This window comes from Mus caroli, unplaced genomic scaffold, assembly GCF_978045245.1.
Source record: "Mus caroli unplaced genomic scaffold, Mus_caroli_1 scaffold_2, whole genome shotgun sequence".
NCBI classification, from domain to species: domain Eukaryota; kingdom Metazoa; phylum Chordata; class Mammalia; order Rodentia; family Muridae; genus Mus; species Mus caroli.
In genome coordinates this window covers 80,749,441-80,771,235 of record NW_028227257.1, presented here as the reverse complement: position 1 = coordinate 80,771,235, position 21,795 = coordinate 80,749,441, and the positions used below count along the sequence as shown (strand labels likewise).

The window sequence follows — 21,795 nt, the reverse complement described above, 5'->3', positions numbered from 1 at the left end:
CTCCGGTAGTACTATGTCCAATTTTCTGAGGAACCGCCAGACTGATTTCCAGAGTGGTTGTACAAGCTTGCAATCCCACCAACAATGGAGGAGTGTTCCTCTTTCTCCACATCCTTGCCAGCATCTTCTGTAACCTGAATTTTTGATCTTAGCCATTCTGACTGGTGTGAGGTGGAATCTCAGGGTTGTTTTGATTTGCATTTTCCTGATGATTAAGGACGTTGAACATTTTTTCAGGTGCTTCTCTGCCATTTGGTATTCCTCAGGTGAGAATTCTTTGTTCAGTTCTGAGCCCCATTTTTTAATGGGGTTATTTGACTTTCTGGAGTCCACCTTCTTGAGTTCTTTATATATATATTGGATATTAGACCCTTATCTTATTTAGGATAGGTGAAGATCCTTTCCCAATCTGTTGGTGGTTTTTTTGTCTTATTGATGGTGTCTTTTGCCTTGCAGAAGCTTTGCAGTTTCATGAGGTCCCACTTGTCAATTCTTGATCTTACAGCACAAGCCATTGCTGTTCTATTCAAGAATTTTTCCCCTGTGCCCATATCTTCAAGGCTTTTCCCCACTTTCTCCTCTATAAGTTTCAGTGTCTCTGGTTTTATGTGAAGTTCCTTGATCCACTTAGACTTGACCTTATTACAAGGAGATAGGAATGGATTGATTCACATTCTTCTACATGTTAACAACCAGTTGTGCCAGCACCATTTGTTGAAAATGCTGTCTTTCTTCCACTGGATGTTTTTAGCTCCCTTGTCGAAGATCAAGTGACCGTAGGTGTGTGGGTTCATTTCTGGGTCTTCAATTCTATTCCATTGGTCTATTTGTCTGTCACTATACCAGTATCATGCAGTTTTTCTCACAATTGCTCTGTAGTAAAGCTTTATGTCCGGCATGGTGATTCCACCAGAGGTTCTTTTATCCTTGAGAAGAGTTTTTGCTATCCTAGGTTTTTTGTTATTCCAGATGAATTTGCAGAAACTCAAAGACAAAAACCACATGGTGATCTTGTTAGATGCAGAAAAAGCATTTGACAAGATCCAACACCCATTCATAATAAAAGTCTTGGAAAGATCAGGAATTCAAGGCCCATACCTAAACATGATAAAAGCAATCTACAGCAAACCAGTAGCCAACATCAAAGTAAATGGTGAGAAGCTTGAAGCAATCCCTCTAAAATCAGGGACTAGACAAGGCTGTCCACTTTCTCCATACCTCTTCTGACTTTCATAGTCTCTGGTGAAAAGTCTGGTGTAATTCTAATAAGCCTGCCTTTATATGTTACTTGACCTTTTTCCCTTACTGCTTTTAATAGTCTATCTTTATTTTGTGCATTTGTTGTTCTGATTATTATGTGTCGGGAGGAATTTCTTTCCTGGTCCAGTCTATTTGGAGTTCTGTAGGCTTCTTGTCTGTTCATGGGCATCTCTTTCTTTAGGTTTGGCAAGTTTTCTTCTATAATTTTGTGGAAATATTGCTGGCCCTTTAAGTTGAAAATCTTCATTCTCATCTACTCCTATTATCCGTAGGTTTGGTCTTCTCATTGTGTCCTGGATTTCCTGGATGTTTTGAGTTAGGATCTTTTTACATTTTGTATTTTCTTTTATTGTTGTGCTGATGTGCTCTATGGAATCTTCTGTACCTGAGATTCTCTCTCCATCTCTTGTATTCTGTTGCTGATGCTTGCCTCTATGTTTCCAGATTCTTTCCTAGTGTTTCTATCTCTAGTGTTGCTTCACTTTGGGTTTTCTTTATTGTGTCTACTTCCCTTTTTAAGTCTTGGATGGTTTTATTCAATTCCATCACCTGTTTGGTCGTGTTTTCCTGCAATTCTTTAAGGGATTTTTGTGCTTCCTCTTTAAGGTCTTCTACCTGTCTAGCAGTGTTCTGTATTTCTTTAAGTGAGTTATTAACGTCCTTCTTCATGTCCTCTACCATCATTATGAGATATGCTTTTAAATACGGGTCTAGCTTTTCGGGTATTTTGGGGTGCTCAGGACTGGGTGGGGTGGGAGTGCTGCGTTCTGATGATGGTGAGTGGTCTTGGTTTCTGTTAGTAAGATTCTTAAGTTTGCCTTTCCCTATCTGGTAATCTCTGGATTTAGTTGTTATAGTTGTCTCTGGTTAGAGCTTGTTCCTCAGGTGATTATGTTAGCCTCTATCAGCAGACCTGGTACACTAGCTTTCTCCTGAGTTTCAGTGGTCAGAGTACTCTCTGCAGGCAAGCTCTCCTCTTGCAGGGAAGGTGCACAGATATCTGGCATTCGAACCTGCCTCCTGGCAAAAGTTGTGTTCCACTCACCAGAGGTCTTAAGATCCCGTGGAGGGTCCTGTGGGGACCTTGTGGGTGTATTCAGACTCTGTGCCCAAGGTACCCCAGTACTGGCGTGGACCAGAAGTTACTTGTGCTCCTGATCAGGCCCGGTTTTCTGCTTCCCTAATTAATGCAGTCTCAGGTCCCGCATGATTGGATTAGAGCATAAGCTGTGTTCCACTCACCAGAGGTCTTAAGATCCCGTGAAGGGTCCTGTGGTCCTTTCGGGTGTCAGCAGACTCAGTGCCCAAGGTACCCTGGTGCTGGCTCCCATAGTCTTTGATGCTCAGCAAATACACTGTTTTCTGTTTCTATGAATTTGATTACTGTTGATAGCTATAGTTGAATCATGCAATACTCTTTATTTCATTCAGTATATTTTCCAAATACATCTTAGCAAATGGCAGGATATTCCCCCCTTCTCCTCCTCTTCTCCTATTTCTTCTCTTTCTCCCTGTTCTTCTCTTTCTACTCATTCTCTTCCACCGTCTTCTCCTTTGCATCTATGTTTTTGTTTTGTTTTGCTTTGTTTTGTTTTTTCTTATTACATTCTTTCTTCTAATTTTTAACTGAAAATTTGTCTTCTCTAAGCTTCTGAGGAAGTGGATGAGACTACAATAGAAAATTTTTGTGTGGCATGCAGTACGCTAGTTTACTATTTTAATATTGAATAATACCTATAGGACTTTTGTATGAAAACTAAATACTATTTAATGCACTTGTGCAATACATTTCATTTACACATTCATGTGGCAATGGACAAGGCATATTTTTACTCAAATTTATAAAGAGACTGTGAATTTTGATTTTGATTTTTTATGATTTTGTGTTTTGATTTTTACTTCTTTGTCTGTTTTGTTTTTCTTTTCTATTCATTATTTATTTATTTACTTTATATCTCAGTATCAGTGCCACCCCCCCCAAGAGACATAATGTGTAGTTTTGTGAAGAGAGAGCATTGACTAATTGGGAAGAAGGAAAGATTATTTTATATATATATATATATATATATATATATATATATATATATACACATATATACACACACACATACATACATATACATACACAAATACATATATCATATATATGTAAATATATTTATATAATAATATATGGTAAAATAAAAATGTAAACATGTTTGAAAAAGTCAATATTTTATCTAAGAAAACATTAGTTTTCACTTCCTAACCACTATTTTGAATAAATATGTGTGTCAGTTTATTCTTGTGTGTATAGACAAACACATTTCAACAAACTTTATTAACAATCTTTAAACATTGAAGTACTTTTTCTTAATTAAAAATAAAAGCTGGGATGCTTCAAGTTAATTTTAGGGCTTACTCTATATTGGGTATAAGACATATGGGATTGCCAAACAGTGGCAGGATCTAGAAAACATTAAATCAAAAGTAAGAAGAACTTGAACCCAGAGCCTTTTTTTGGGGGGACCAAGAGAATCTAGTACCGTTATTCTGTTAAATGGACATAGGATTAATTATATATAGAATTAAGGATAATTCTCAACTTTTATCTGAGAAGTTTCTACCTGAAATGGAAATAAACACAGTGTTTTACAATTTTGGATGTGCAGAGAATAAAGAATTATGGATTGCTGAACACTAAGCGGGGTATCTATGTCATAATCCTTCTTTCCAATACTTGTATAATCCTATGTAAGATGGCTTAGAAAGTTTGTAATATCCAGAATCAATAGATGACTCTAGTTAAACACTATTTTTTGGATATAACAGGAAAGTTGCAACAGAAGTAGTGCAAGTGTGCACAAGACCTACACTAGAGCCATCCAATTGATGGCTACTGAGAGAGGAAGAGTCAGTTTTCTTCAGAAACATGTCCTCTGATATGTTACCGTAACCTCATATATAATGGGGAAAAAAAGCAAAACAGATAACAAAAGAGATTCCAAGGACTTGAGAATGAAGAAGAGAACAAATTGGGTTTGAGGAAATGTGGTAAAGGAATAAGAAATTGGAAAGGAGGTTATATGTCGTATGGGATCAACATACACTGTGTGTTTATGATATTCTCATTTGATTAAAAACAATCTAATAGTTCACAAATTTGAAAGGTAGATCAATTAGGGATGTATAGAAGGAATTTCAAGGAAGAGACTGAAAAATGGGTTTGATCCAAACATTATATTCATGTATGACAATATTACATTGTAAAAATAATTTTTAAAAAAAGAGGGTAAAATATGCAAATACTGAAGATTTCAACAAGGAGTAAAATAACCAGAGGGCTGGTCTTGTACATGGAGCCATTGTCAGTAATTGAAAATTGAATTGAAAGTGTTTGTGCCACAACACACTCATGATATTATTAAGGATATAATTAAGCCTTTATATAATTTTCCATGTGAGCAGAGTTTTTTTTCTTTTTTAATTTTTCCTTGTAATGATATTTAGAATCAGCTTTTGAGGAACCAATGTATTTGTGGAAGAAAATCAAATATATATTCCTGGACTGGTAGCAAAGAAACAACTTTCTAAAATGCAGATGTACATTTGATATTGCAAGGTGTCTGGATTGTGGCAGTTTATTCTGAATTGTGAAAGCTGACATTTCATGTTGAGTAGAGATATTTTTTTTTAGTTTAAAATATTCATACATATTGATTTTGTCACAAGTGGATATATAGAGACCATAATCCATATTATACTTAAATATTTACATATTTAATAATGTATATTTATTTGTTAAATGGACATAGGATTACTGCAAACATTATGGGAACAAATAAAGATAAAGAATATATATGGCTATATCCATCTTGATGCCAGATTGATATGAATATATTAAAAGTATAAGAGTATGCAGTAAATGCGATTGTAAGAGATTATACTGTAATATGCAAAAATAAAAGGAAAGACATTATGCATATTGGTTAAAGAAAAATATTTAACACTTATAAAATTAGTAATGTTTCACTATATTAAGGTATATGAATTAAACACCAAAGATATTAAACAAAATTTGGCATAGTGCAACCTGAAAGAGCTATGTATACCTAACAAAACTCCAGTGCCATCATGCAGTCACAAAACCTTAAATGTGATGCATGTCAAACTTCCCTCTAGTCGTTGGACAGGGAAATACAAGTCTTCCAAAATAGTATGGGTCATTTATTGACAATGTCCTTTGTTGTCATCCAGAACTTGAAAGGAAAATCCTATGGCTGAAGACACCACATTTTTCTAAGACAGGAACAACTTACCTGTAAACCTCCTTCAGGAAGACTGACATTGTATTGGCTAGCACTATGTAAGCTGGTTAGTCTTCCAAGATATGAAGCCTATGGAAAATAATAATGACTGTTCCACAAAGATATCACTAATTATAAATTACTAACATTTCTATCTTGGGGAGTAACCAACAATTGCATAACTGGCATATGAGCCATTCAATATGAGAGAATTTGTGGCTGGTACTGTAAATCTAGCCAACTATGCCAGGTAATGCTATATACCCAGGAAGAAAAACTCTTACCACAAATGTCCAGGATTGATATTGGATCTGTTGAGCTGAAATACTGTCTTCCTGCTTGCACAGTAAGCCTTTTACACACTGAGCTATCTTTCCATATGAGTAATGTAACAACACTTATTTTCAATGATGAGTAGAAAAATCTCTGACTTCTTAAACAAGCAATCCAATACAGAAACAATTCTTTCTAATATATAGAGAATTTCTCCAAGTAACAAAATATCTTCTCTTTTGTGACAGACATTTCACTTTCAAAAATTAAATGCAAGAGCTCCCATAAAAGGTTAGCCATGCTAAGGCTTGTATACATGCATTGATTTATATTTATTTATTTGGTTGGTTAGTCATTAATCATAGTCACATTTTCATTTCTTACTGAGTCCCACAAGTGAGCTATTTCCTTCCTCTGTCCCAATAGCAAAAGAAAATCAAGGAGAGACTGAAATAACATCACAATTTATGGATTCCAATTCTACTCAGAAAAGCATTTTGTCATTTTCTTTCTAAACACCTTAAAAAGCATTTACATCTTCAATGATAACCAAGGTCATTTCTTCTCTGCAGGCTATTTGTGATGGGATTTCTATGGATCTGACAGCATAGAACATAGCACTGAAGTTAACACCTCACTAGCATAATTTGGAGTGTTAATTGGGAAAGACCTAGATGCCCTTGTGATTTTTGCTCTCTAGAAAATGGTGACAAGATGTTGCATTTTTCCTTCTGAAGGTTGCTAGATAGAAACACACCAGGGATCCACTGAAATAGGAAAGTGAGAGTATAGGAGGCAGAAAAATATTTCTATATTTTCTATATCTTCTGAAAATTAGAGAAAAATAACCCGAGAACAATTTACTAGCTTCTAAGGTGCTAGGACTTCAGAAGAAACTCAAGAAAGAACATTCTAAAGTTTTTTTTTTTTTTAACAGAAAACTCCAAAATAACAAAAAGAATGGGACTTTGACCTAATTAAAATGGAAAACTATGACAATAAAATCAAAGAACTGAATCTGTACTGCAAAACACATCTCTGTATTTTCAAAGTAATTAACTCAAATTAATTAAAAAGAGGGCCAATCATCAATCTAAGGTCTTTCTGAATGCTATTTATACATCTCTTAAATCCTTTGAAAGTGTTTATTATTATAACGTGTTGGTTTTTTTGTTTGTTTGTTTGTTTTTTACGAAAAACAGAATCACAGTGCAAGTAAATTGGTTAGCCTTTGTCCCATCACTACTAGATGGTGATGTAAGACAAGTCAGGATGATTCATATGGAGAATAACAACCACACAGATTTCTAAGGCAAGAACAGAAAAGTGGTTAATGAAAATTTGCAAAGATCCTTCCTTTAGGAAAACACACATGAACCTTGATTCAATATAGCTTTAATTTGTATGCCAACTCTGTGTGTGTGTGTGTGTGTGTGTGTGTGTGTGTGTGTGTGTGTGTGTGAGTGTTTGTGTGTATGTGTATGTGTGTGGTATGTATGTATGTATGTGTGACTTTCTGTGTGCACATGTGACTTGGGTACATGCAGACATATGTAACCATGCACATATAAGGACATTTATTACTGTTGGCACATGTGTGAAGTCCAAGAGTTCATGTGATGTCTGGTGTCTTTTATTGCTCTCTTCCATATTTCTTCACACACTATAACATTGGCTATGGTTATATGAGTGTACTCATTTGTATCCTGTCTTGCAAATGATCTGTATTGTGTAAGTAATTTCAAGAAAAGAAAGATAGAGCATTTCCAGACCAGTATTTATTTATTTCCTGAGATACGCACTTCTAAAAGGCTCAGTCAGGAAGGCCATCTTTTACTATATCCTATACAAAGGAAAGTGGCATCATCTAGACTAGGGGAGCACAGGAATTTATCTTTGAGATCCTATAACACCATCTGTAGTAAACAGAATATATGTGTTTGTAGAAGAGGCTTCTGAGCAAACCAAGAGAGTAATAAGACACTAAGGAAACGGCCTTCTTTTTAGACCTATAAATCTTTCTGCTTTTTAAGACAGTAGGGTGTTGGTTAGGTGGGTGGTTTACAAGTGAAGTTGAAAAGCCACAAATAGCATTCAGAAAAGGAACCCAAAGAAATATAAACAGTGGCATTTATGCCTCCAAACATTTTCCAATCCATACAGATAGTATGTTTAAAGAGTAAACATTTGCTTTATATGCAGGAAGAATTAATTTGTTTCAATCAGAGGCTTTCAAAAATGAAAACGGACATTGACAACATTTTTTCTTGTAAGAATCCTATCATTGCTGACTACTAGAGAGATTGAGAAAATTATTCCTGCCGGTCTTAAATTTTTATAGATGTTTCTAAAATGTTCATTTAGCTCAACTCTGGTAACAGATTGTGCAAAATGATTTATGAATGGAGCTGATTTCCATTCCTCTGATGGGTGCTTTATTCACTTAATGATCACTGGCAAGTGGCAGAAATCATAAAACTTCAAGTGTCACTAACAAGACTTCTTAGCTTTTACACTGTAAAATATAATGTGTGAAATTTTCTTTGAAGACATAAACTCTTTGAAAATAGCTACAGCTGGGCGTGGTGGCGCACGCCTTTAATCCCAGCACTCGGGAGGCAGAGGCAGGCGGATTTCTGAGTTCGAGGCCAGCCTGGTCTACAAAGTGAGTGCCAGGACAGCCAGGGCTACACAGAGAAACCCTGTCTCGAAAAACCAAAAAAAAAAAAGAAAATAGCTACAAGAAAATGGAACACACTAAGTAAAGAAATAGTCTAATTTTTAAAATTTAGCAGTTGCATATGAAAATAGCATTGTCATCATGGCAATCAATGTGAATAATATCTAGGATAAATGTTATATTAATGATGGATAATGTAATATTTTTTTCAAGCATAAAATATATTACTTGACAAATAAAACATCACCTTCTGTAAAGTTGTGTGGAAAGGTGAGTGCAATAACCAAGTCATTGCTGATTCTTTTTGTTTTCTAAAGGGAATGCCATACTGTACAATATATAAAGGAGAGTTTAAGTTCTTTTCCATTTATTTAAGTTCACATATGCTATCAATTTAAGGCTAGAATACATTCAATGTATCACAAATAAGTTTTCAGTTCATGTTCCCCCCTCCCCTGCTGTCTCCTTTGCCCCCAAGTTCCTCCCTCCACCCCCCTTTTTTGGTTGCTTTCTTCTCCCTCTCAACTGGGACTAACTCGTACTCACTAGGGCCCTTCAGCTTGTTGAACCAGAGACCTGGTTGGTAAGAGACTCTTAGAACTCAAAGGGAGCTACCCTAGATGAAATGCCATACAGTAAGGAGAGTGAAGTTGTAGAGGCCACTTCCAACAGAAAGACAGGGCATCGAGTGAGGGAGGAAGTTGCCATCTCACAGTCAAAACCCTTGACCCATAATTGTTCCTGTCTGAAAGAACTGCAGGGATAGAAGTGGAGATGAGCCTGAGGAAAAGAAGGTCCATCTACAGGCCCAATGTGGAATCCAGTTCAAGGGGAGGTCCCAAGGCCTGACACTATTACCAAGTCTGTGGAGCACTCACAAAAAGGGACCTATCATGACTTCCCCCTGGAAGACCCATCAAGCAGCTGAAAGAGTCGGATACAGATATTTGCATCCAACTAATGGACAGAAGCTGCTGACCCCTGTGATTGAATTAGGGAAAGGCTGGGAGAAGCTGAGGAGGAGGGTGACCCTGTAGGAGGACAAGCCATCCCAATTAATTTGGACCCTTGAGATCTCTCAAACACTGGATCACCAACAAGTCAGAATACACCAGATGTTATTAGGTCCCCAACACATATACAGAAGAGGACTGCTTGGTCTGGGTTCAGTCAAAGAAGATGCACCTAACCCTCAAGAGACCGGAGGTCCCAGGGAGTTTAGAGCTCTGGTTGGGTGGAGGAGCGTGGGGACATCCTTGAAGAGACAGGGTGGTGGAGAGGAGTTATGGGATGTGGAATGGTTGGGGTGTTGACAGGACCAGAAGGGGAATAAAATCTGAGTTGTAAGAAAAATGGAAAAAAAAATTAATTGATGATGATGACGACAATAATAATAATAATAATAATAATAATAAATTTTTCTGGTCTCTACAGGTGTTTTGGAGTGTGTGTGTGTGTGTGTGTGTGTGTGTGTGTGTGTGTGTGTGTGTGTGTGTGTTTGACTTCTAGGATCAGAGTAGTGACCAGAACCACTTTTGAAAGTTGGTATTGAGAAATTGTGGTCAAATTTAGTTCTTTATAAGTGATTCTGGTGGACATAGTCAAAGAAGCTGCTGGTTGGTGTTATTCTTCAGAATGACAAAATATGATGTATTACCAAAGTTGGGCATGTGTCTCCTGATGCCTCAGTATTCTGAGTAGTCAGAGTAATGGGATAGCAGATCATAAAGTTTCTATTATCCTATGAATTTCTATAAACTGAGATCCAGTTAATGAGGCATTCCACACATTTTATTCAGATAAATGTTCAGTGAGCTACATATCTCACTCAAAATATCTACCCTTGTCATTTATCAAATGTACTTGTTAGTCACATTGTTGAATACCTATCTTCTGCTAGAGATTATCATTCCTTGAATTATATAGCTTTTTTCTCCTTTACTGTGAACTGTTTACTGTTCACAGTGCATGGAAGTGATGAATCATACTAGCTGATATTACCACACATTGTTTAATGTGTGAATATTATTAGATTTATAGCTGATTTACTTAAGAAGTGTAAGCACCAATTTTCTATTAAATTCCAAAATGCTTTCTATGTATAGAACAGTTTTCAAGTATTGAAAACATGTCTATAAGTACAATGCTAGTGTACTTTAATAATACAATGTTTCGAGCTTATTTTCAACCATAATCATAAAAGTTAAGTTAGCATTTAATACTGATCAATTTATTGGAGAATGACAAGGACAGTGAACTATGCTTATTAAGCTTTTCGTCCATTATTACATAATCAGTGGAACAAATATAGAAATGATGGGAAACAATTGGGAAACAAAACACATTGTGAAGAAGCATAAGTGATAGAAGCCGTTCTATCCTTCACTTTAATTTTTATCTGCTATAATCTATAATATATGCTATTAGTGACTTTCTTTCTTTTCAGTTGCTTTTGTGTGCTATATGTTTTTATCCACTCATTAATAGATAAATATTTGGCTCATATTTTAGGTTTCCTATTGCTGTGATCCACAAAAAAACTAATTGTGAATGAAAGAGTTTATTTTTTCATTTTCCAAGGTGGTTAGAGTAGAAACTCAAAGAGCAAAGGAACCTGGAATCATTAGCTGACACAGTGACCAGGAAGGGGTGCTGCTTACTGGCTTATTCTTCATGGCTTGCTCAGCCTGCTCCCTTAGAGAAGACAGAAGCACCAGGTGACATCATTGACATATCATGGGCCCTCTTACATCAATCACAAAATAAGAAAATGTTCCATAAGTTTGCTGACAGGCTCATCTATTGGAGGCATTTTCTGAAGTGGGGATCCAACCTTCTAGGTGACTTCAGATTGTATCAAACTGACAGAAATTCTTTCAGCACAGATTGTTTGTATCTTGTAGCTTAGTATAACAGGAATATTTAGGATAATTTTTACCAACAGGGAACTATTGCTTAGCAATTGAGCATGTAGAATTTTTCATGGAACCTAGGCAAGATTATATATATATATATATATATATACACATATACATATATACACACACATATATACACACACATATATACACACACATATATACACACACATATATACATATATATACACATATATATATGTATATATATTATGTATGTGTGTATGCATATATATATACACACATATATATGCTTAAAGCATAAGAGAGTATATAAAAGGGAATTGTACTGTGTATATTCAGTGTCATTTTGACTGGACTTTAAATCATCTGAGAGGTGCTTCTTTAGTACTTTATTTTCCCTTTCTTTGCAAGCAAAGCTCTGTTTTACTTAACCTTTTATATCCTGTGTTATTATACATAGCAGTTGGCAATTTAGTATTTCTGATAAATTAATGAATAGAAAAATGAAATTGTCCTCCCACCTTGTAACATATAGTGATTCATTTCCCTTTGTACTTCTAGCTCATCCTTATTTCAGATATGATTATACATATACATACCTTTCACTCCAACAATACTGTATTTCTATGACCACTTTCTGCACGTTCTTTGCTTTAATCCACATTGACAACAAGCCCGCTAAAGTAGAACTGAACAGAAGTGCATGATGTTCTTACCACTACAGTGTAAAAAAAATGTAGTGAAACATGCTAAATGGTTTCTCCATCTGTAAGCTCTGTTTGAGTACTCAAATTAATTTTATTCCATTCTTATTCAAAATGTATATTTTTTAGCACCTAGTGTCCTACAACAATAATCACAGCATTTTGTATTTTCCCTCTCTTTTAACTTCTTTCAAGTTCTTTTTCAGAGAGTTTAGTTGAATTTTTAGTTACTTTTTAAGTATGAATAAGATGCCATACTTTGAGAAAAACTAATCATCCAACACTGATATATTATCTGAATAGGAGAGACTTCATTATTACGTGATAATCAAACTAATTTTCAAGTAATATAGCAGAACAGGATGACATTGGTTATAAAACAGGGTGACCAATACATTGTACAATCAAAGTAAGCAAACATGATTGTAAATATAGGGAATTTTGAGAATATTACTAATGAAACCATAACATTATTTCCGCTCATACATTTTAATATTGTTTGCCACTGCTCTCAGCTACCTGTAGTACACCATCTCTAGCCCTGTGCTTTTATGTCACATCTTAGGATTTCAATCATGGTGCTTCTTTACTTGTTCACTCACCCAACAACAAGGTAACTGACCTTAGTGTTTGAAGTATAGCTGTACGTTTTGTATTTACAGACTGTGTCAATGGTGCATTATACTATGCTGTGAGTTGAGTTACTGTGAAATGCATGCATTAATCATTTTGCAGGTTTATATTTTTAAAATATAAATGTAACATGTGTATGTACATATACAGATGAAATGTGATTAAAACAAACAAGAAGCCGAATGAAAGGAATTTGTTTCTTCAATTAGTCATGAAAATTTAGTACCTGTTTCTTTACATAATCATGTTTTTGAATATTATCAAAGAAATCAACACCATAGATTTTGATAATTTTGTAGCATGGATAGCCCAATATGCATTCCCTATAGAAATTTTGTATTAGTGGCTCTTTGTAAATTTGTATCCTCTATAAATCTCTTTTTGATATAATTGTTTACATGTTCTTGGATGTCTACATTTTATTGAGGTTACAATCCATTTTTCTTTTGATTTCTGATTAGAAGGAAACTAAGCTTTTGTTTAGATATAGGCTTAATTTCACGATTTGGAAGTACATTTCAAATTTACACATATCAGAACATGACTCTAAGTCTAGAGATATTGGCAAATAATTTTTTTTACATCATACAGCTTAACATTTTTTCTTTTTTTCATTTTTTAAAAATAATTTTATCGATATGTTATTTATTTACATTTCAAATGTTATGCCCTTTCTCAGTTTCCCCTCTGGACCACCTCTATGACATCCTACATTTCCCTATGCTCCCCTACTCACCCACATGCTCACCAAAATAACCACTCCTGCTTCCCTGCCCTGGAATTTTACTATACTGGGGCATCAAGCTTTCCCAGGACCAAGGGCCTCTCTTCTCACTGATGCCCTACAAGGACATCCTCTGCTAAATATGTGGCTGGAGTCATGGGTCCCTCCATGTATACTCTTTGGTTGGTGTTTTAGCTCCTGGGATCTCCTGGAGGGGGGTCTGGTTGGTTGATATTGTTGTTCTTCCTATGGGATGCTAACCCCTTCAACTACATCAGTCCTTTAATTCCTTCATTGGGGACCCTGTACTCAGTCCAATGGTTGGCTGCGAACATCCACCTCTGTATATGTCAGGCTCTAACAAAGCCTCTCAAAGGACAGATATATCAGGCTCTAGTCCGCAAACACTTCTTAGCATTGGCAATAGTGTCTGGGTATGGTGTCTGTATATGGTATGGATCCCAGGTGGAGCAGACTCTGGATAACCTTTCCTTCAGGCTGTGTTCCACACGTTTTCTCCATATTTTGTCCCTTGAATATTTGGTCCCCCTTTCTAAGAAGGATTAAATCATGCACATTTTTGGTCTTCCTTCTTCTTGAGCTTCATGTGGTTTGTGAATAGTTTCTTTTGTATTCTGAGCTTTTGGGCTAATATCTACTTATCTGTGAGTGTATATCATGTGTGTTCTTTTGTGACTGGGTAACCTCACTCAAGATGATATATTGTAGTTCCATCCATTTGCCTAAGAACTCCATAAAATCATTGTTTTTAATAGCTGCAGAGTACTCTGTTGTGTAAAACATTTTCTGTATCCATTCTTCTATTGAAGGATATCTGGGTTCTTTCCAGCTTCTGGCTATTATAAATAAGGATGCTATGAACATAGTGGAACATGTGTTCTCTTTATATGTTGGAGCATCCGAAGTAGGTCTACTATCAGAAAATGTTAGTCAGCTTCTTCAAATTTATTTTGGGAGTCATGTGTTATCATAATTTAGAGTCATATATTGTGATTAAATAAGCTCCATGCAGAAATAAACTCTAATTCCAGTTTGCAGATTTTGCATATTATTTTATACAATTGGTGAATTCTCTCTCTCTGTCCGTCTCTGTCTTCTTTCTGACTCTGTCTCTGTCTTTGTCTCTGTCTTGTCTGTGTGTGTGTGTGTGTGTGTTTGTTTGTGTGTGTATGGGTGTGTATTTGTGTAATCATCTGCCATGGCACACATGTGGTAGCCATGGAAGAACTTTCAAGAGTTGGTTTTCTCTTTCTACAATATAGGTCCTGGAGAAGCTAACACAGGTTATAGGTCTTGGCAGATACTACATTCCCCACATTAATATTCCAATGAATGATAAAGAATAATTCTTGGAATTAATAAATTATTATAGCAAAGTCAAGGTATCTTACTACATAGCTTAATACAGCTAATTCTCTTTTTCATATAGTTAATTAAAAATTAAAAATTGACATTAAGAATACAAAATCTTTGTTAATACTAAACATAAAATACCTAGATAAGAATAAATTATGAAATATATATGTAGCATAATATACAATTTTTGAATTTATTTTATATATAACTTTTCAGTTTTATGAAATCTCATTTGTCAATTGTTGATCCTAGAGCATGAGCCATTGGTGTTCTGTTCAGGAAAATTCACAGGCAAATGCTTGAACTTAGAAAATATCAGAAAATACCTGAGTGAGGTAATCCAGACAAAAAAAGAACACACATATATTCACTGGTAAGTGGACATTAGCCAAAAATATCAGAATACCCACTAAACAAACCAAAAACCATAGCTTAAAAAACTTAAGAAGAAGGAACATCAAAGTGTGGATACTTCAGTACTATTTAGAACAGGGAACAAAAAAAATCACAGGAGGTAGAGGGAGGGATGCACCTGGGAGGGAGAGAAGTGGGAAAGGTAAAAAAGGGGGCAAGATGAGGTATGGGAAGAGACTTGAGAGAAGTACAGAGAGGGAAATTGAATAGAAATATGTTGCAGTGGGGGATGGAGAACTAGGGGTAGCCACTATAAAGTCCCAGAAGTAAGGGAAGTGAGGGGATTCTAGGACCTAAAGGAGATGACATTAGCCGAAGTACCCATCAAAGGAGAGATAGAACCTGTAGAGAATACCTCCACTATATAGCCACTGTCCCCAGTTGGAGGATGGGTCCTCACACCCATCTCAAAAATTTTAACTCAGAATTCTAAAGAAAAAGCAGGGACAACATATGGAGCAGAGACTGAAGAAAAGGCCATAAAGAGACTGTCTCACTTAGGGATTCATCCCATCAGCAGGCACCAAGCCCCAACACTATGATGCCTGACAAGAAGCACTTGTTCACAGGAGCCTGTTATGGCTGTCCCTGAAAGGTTCTGCCTGTAACTGACCAATACAGATGCAGGTACTCACATCCAATCATCAAACTGATATTGGGGACCCTAAGGGAAAAGCTAAGGGAGGGACTGAAGGACCTGAAGGGGATTGTAACCTCACAAGATGAAAAATAACCACCAATCAGACCACCCAGTGCTCCCAGGGACTCAACAACCAACTCAATTCATGACTCTGGCTACATATGTAGAAGATACTTATATATCTTACATATGTAGACATATATGTATCATACATATGTAGCCTTAACTGTCATCAATGGGAGGGGAGACTCTTGGTACTGTGGAGGCTTGATGTCCCAGCAAGCATGGTGGGATGCTAGGTCAGTAGAGAGTGGATAAGTAGGCAGAGGAACACCCTTATAGAGGCAAAAGTGAAGGGGTATAGGATGGGGGATCTATGGTGAGGAAGCAATTAAAGAGATATCATTTGAAATCTAAATGAATAAAATGATTAATAAAATACCTAATACCCTATTTTGGTTGCTTTTCTTGTTGCATTCACACACACACACACACACACACACACACAAACACAGAAAGACAAACTTAACCATAGTAAGGGTTAATTTTGTCTTACAGTTTGAGAGTACAGTCAATTAGAACATGTAAGGCTTGGCAGCTACAGCAGCGAAAACAACTGAATGGTGATGTTCAGCTAACTCACTTTCTTCTAATTATTTGCTGAAGGTCCTCAGCCTACAACAAATACGCTACCCATATTTGTGTTTGTCTTATAATTTTAATTAACACAGGATAGAGGCACCTCATAGATATGCTATAATATATATATATATATATATATATATATATATCCTGCAATTTCACTCTATTAGCCAGCAAATAATTTAATTCAGTCATTTGAATGTTATCATTGGGTAGAAGACACATAATCCTATCCTTTGTTCTATGGTGCAAAAAAAAAAAAAAAAAAAAAAAAAAAAAAAAAAAACGTAATAGGTCTAAATATTTAGGGAATTTATGCGTTCTATAAAGTACATAAGTACCATAAATAAAATGATAAAATACAGATTCATGTTATTTTACATATAATCATGTTTTTCTGTTGTGTCTGGCCAGTAGATCACAGCCTGGGTTTTAGCCTGGAAATGCATTTTGGAAACCTGGAAGAGAAGAGGGCTAGGCAGTGAGAGAAAGAAATGTAGCTAAGACAGGCATTCTGATCAAAGCTCAATTTTACTTATTCCAACACTCAATTATGAAGGAAGGGGGAGGGGACCCAATTCCAAATAATCTCGGGGTCCAGTAGCAGGGTGAGCACGTGTGTGGCTCCAAACAGCAAAGCGGCATGGTCCAGCAGTGGGTGTGGCAGAATGAATGAGCAGGAAGCTCCACCCCTGACCAAGCAGGTTTTAGGCTGGGGTAGGGGAGACTACATCTCCTCCCTGTTGTTAACAAAAAGAAAAAAAAAAATGAAAAGGGTGGCCTGAGGCAAAAAATTTATCTATGCTCAATAGTTTTGCCTGAATTCTAGGGCTAAAGAAAAAAAACAAAAACCAAAAAAACCAAAAAAAAAAAAAAAAAAAAAAAAAAAAAAAACCCTGTTTCCGTGGGATTCCCTAACTTTTCTTATGGTAAACCGTATCTGGCTAAGACTGTCCTTTCTATCCTAGAAAACAACTAACAGAAAAGCCCTGAGCTGTAGGCTCTGACTTTATAAAGCTAATTAGTGCTGAATAGGTAACTTCTTAGTTGAATTTTAAGTAGGGCGTTGGAACCCTGACTGCACAAATTTGAAATACACTTTATTAAGAATAACACTGAGTTGATATTCCTCTGCATTTTTGGATGACAGGAGGGAAACAGGGAGAAGAGGTATGACCAGCTCTGTAGTACAAGGCCAATTGGCTTTTTTAGGGTGGGAGGCTGTGAAGGGCTTGCCCTTCCAACAGTACGGTCTCCAACCTCTCTCCCCCTTATTAATTAAGTTTAAAAAGGCCACACTTAACTGAGGTGATCAGCTTTCTAAGGCCCAGAGAGAACAAAGTATGGCACTCCTGAAATTTCTCTCTGCTTTTTGGGACAATTTCCTCTCTCATGATGCAGTTTTTTTAACTGCGGCAATCTGTCTGATTATTAATATTTTTTTAATAAACCCTTTTTTTCTCACGACTAAAAATGTAGCTTTTGTGAGCCAAGGCCTACTGCCTGTTACAGTACACAGCTCCTCTTAAGCTTTGCTGCTGAACTTAAGTGAACCAGTGCTTGGGTTTAACGCTGTCTCACCTTAGCCCATACCTTCTCTGGTATGAATTTTCTTTATCCTTTAATTATTCCATGGAGCTCCAAACCAGCAGTGCCTCTTTCAAAAATCCTTTGTCGTTTTTCAGCCAAATGTTGTGTCAGGCCAGTAGATCACAGCTTGGGTTTTAGCTTGGAAAGGCATTTGGAAACCTGGAAGAGAAGAGGGGCTAGGCAGTGAGAGAAAGAAATGTAGCTAAGACAGGCATTCTGATCAAAGCTCAATTTTACTTGTTCCGACACTCAGTTATGAAGGAAGGGGGAGGGAACCCGAGTCCCACCAAATAATCTTGGGGTCCAGTAGCAGGGTGAGCACGTGTGTGGCTCCAAACAGCAAGGCAGCACTGTCCAGCAGTAGGCGTAGCAGAAAGAATGAGAAGGAAGCTCCATCCCTGAGCAAGCAGGTTTTAGGCTGGGGGAGGGGAGACTACATTTTTCCTAATTTATTTCCTTTAAAAGTTATAGGACTCCTTATTTTGTATATACAATGTTCTGATTATTATCTTTGTTAAACTGCATTACAACTATAGAAGCTAAACTTTCAAGTATATAAAAATTATTGGATATAGATGATTAAGAAAATCCATGATGAAACACAACATATATTATATTTAAATGTAATAGGTAGTTACCAAGTGACCTAGTAGATAGTGTGCCCACTGCTATTTTCCCTGTCTGCCTCAGTTTGGATATAATAGATTATCCAAAGCACTTTGTAGGCCATTGTTGTCATTTATATATATATACACATCTGAAAATTTCTTTTAACAGCCCTCAGATCAAGTTTTTTTTTTTTTTTTTTCTCTTTGATTTACTCATTCTGGATTTACTAGAACTGAAAATTCAAGAACAAAATTAATTCACATTATATATAAAAATAATTAACATCTGTTATAATTAGTTTTAATTATACAAAAATGAAATTGTCAAGTAAGCTTGTTTGTTTTTGTTGTTGTTGTTGTTATTTGTCTATTTGATTTTTGTTCTGAGAATTTATGTATGTTTATGCATGGCTTTCTCATTCTTTTTACAGTTTTGAAAAATTCTCAATTATTGATTTCTGGCTTCTCCATATCTACCAATCAAATATCAACTGGCATGGAAAAGTATTTTTAAAGGTTCATGCCAACAGTTACTATCTTAAATTTTCTTTTGGTACCTATAATGTTACTTGATTACTTACTTTTCAATTACTTAAATTTTCTACTAATTATTTTTGATGTGGTCTTTAGCCAACATTTCATGTTATAGAGATTATTTCCTAACTCTGACTCATGAGTAAGAATTAATCTCCCATAGAAGCACAGACATTAGATCTGGAAGGACTTGTGGTTTGGTACATATTGCATTGAATTTGGAAACATTTTTATTTTTGTAAACATATTGTTCCTCACTCTTTTAAAACCAAGTACCTGATTACTACTCATTCATAAATAACAGAATTCATAAATAACATAATTAAGCAAATATGAATAGAACTTCTCAAAGGAAATGTCTGATATCAATGTATCTGTCTAAAATAGTACTAGGAAAGAGCAAGTATATTTTCAAATTTTAAATGTATCTTTATAACTGAACAGAAAAGTGGACCAATATTGACTTCATTACTATTTGCTATCTGTGGTGATAAAACCATGACTGACTCTTACTAATATATAAACAGAAGATTCTTCCATTCTTATATTTTGCCTGCCCTGTCTAATTCCACTTGTTAATTTCACTAAATTAGTAATTTAAGTAAAATATACTATTTTGAATTAAGATTCATTCACTTTAGAAATGGTAATATGTTTGAGAAAAAATATAATTTTTCCCTATGGAGATCAGTACTTGATTTTACAATATAAATACACATGCAAATCATACAGTCTCATATTTACTAGAATGTTAGAAGAAAGGGCATGCCTTATAGTTTGGGAACATAATGGGACAATTTAATCACTAAAATACTCAAGAGAATTTGTCTATAAATATCTTAGGTAATTGCATCTTCTGGTAAACAGAATACTTGCAGTTTACTACTACAATGCCCTAGTTGACCTTGTAAAGTAAATTTGTTGATGCAAAGCCATTAATAATTTATATTAGTAATTTTATTTAAGTTGCTTTTGGCTTTGTGTAATACAGATGAAGTAGGTCTCTGAAAGACAATTTATGATGTTTATTATTATTTATATGATGTGATCAATTGATATTTGACTTTGTACTGAGTGAAACAAAAGGTTAAAATAACAGTTATATGCATTTGATCAACTAGTAATAGATGACAATTACTATAAAGTCTATATTTATGAGAGAGAGAATTCAAGATGTTTTTTGTTTGTTTGGTTGGTTTTGGTTTTTCAAGATAGGGTTTCTCTGTGTAGCCCTGGCTCTTCTGGAACTCACTCTGTAGACCAGGCTGGCCTCAAACTCAGAAAACTACCTGCCTCTGCCTCCCAAGACGTACTTTAAGAATTTTGTACCAGAATTTTGAAGATAGATATACACTGAGCACATGTTCACACAGAAATATGTCTAAGTAATGACATAAACGAAGGAAAAGTTAGCTGACTCTGGATAGAAACTTTCATATTAAGGAGAACAAAGATTTTTTAAAAGATAGATTATTTTTGCTGTTGCCTTTTTAAAAAAATAATTGAGTGTTATTTAATGTGAAAAAGGTATCTAGTCAAAGCGTATTTACTTGAAATGTGTTTGCATATGAAGAAAAAAGAATAAAGATCACAAAGAGAGGGGAAGGATAAGAAGATAAAAGCTAATGCATCGCTCTTTCTCTTCCAGTCTCAGGCGCTGCGGGAGCCGCGGGTTACCGTGCAGACATGGCCAAGTCCAAGAACCACACCACACACAACCAGTCCCGCAAATGGCACAGAAATGGCATCAAGAAACCCCGGTCGCAAAGATACGAATCTCTTAAGGGGGTTGACCCTAAGTTCCTAAGGAACATGCGCTTTGCCAAGAAGCACAACAAGAAAGGCCTGAAGAAGATGCAGGCTAACAATGCAAAGGCAGTGAGTGCGCCCGCAGAGGCCATCAAGGCCCTGGTGAAGCCTCAGGCCATCAAGCCCACGATGCCAAAAGGCCCCAAACTCAAGCGGCTGGCTTTCATCGCTCACCCTAAGCTGGGGAAGCGGATTAGAAGCTACATGGCCAAGGGTCAGAGGCTCTGCCAACCAAAGCCTAAGGTCCAAACCAAGGCAGGAGCCAAAGCTCCAGCTAAGGCCTAGGCTTCAGCTCCAGCCCAGGCTCCCAAAGGTGCTCAGGCCCCCAAAGTTACACAGGCCCCTATGAAGGCCCCATAGAAAAGGCTCCTGCCAGTGTGAAGACAGACAGACAGCTGTGACACACTTCCCCACACACTATTTGCAGATGACCAGAGTCCTATACTGTTCTTACAAATAAACTCAGGCAAGATCTGTAAAAAAAAAAAAAAAAAAAAGCTAATGCTTCACTGGTTTTAAAAGTATCTGTGAACGGTTACATTTAATTCTCTAGAATGTGTCTTCTTCATTCTCTTTGTTCTAAAGAGCTGAAATATTACATACTACATTTGGTATTTTAAAATATAGGTTTTAGTATACACCATAAAATGCCCATAAATTATCCACATTCATCTAATTACTTCATGTTAATGCTCTTCTAAACAATGACAAATCTATATATTTTGCAATCAACATCATA

At 35.9% G+C, this 21,795-nt stretch overlaps 1 pseudogene; it reads left to right on the top strand.

Annotated features, from left to right (window-relative positions):
* Window positions 1-20,902: 20,902 nt before the first annotated feature.
* LOC110290532 (large ribosomal subunit protein eL29 pseudogene) lies at window positions 20,903-21,416 on the top strand (annotated as a pseudogene).
* The last annotated feature ends 379 nt before the right edge of the window (window positions 21,417-21,795 follow it).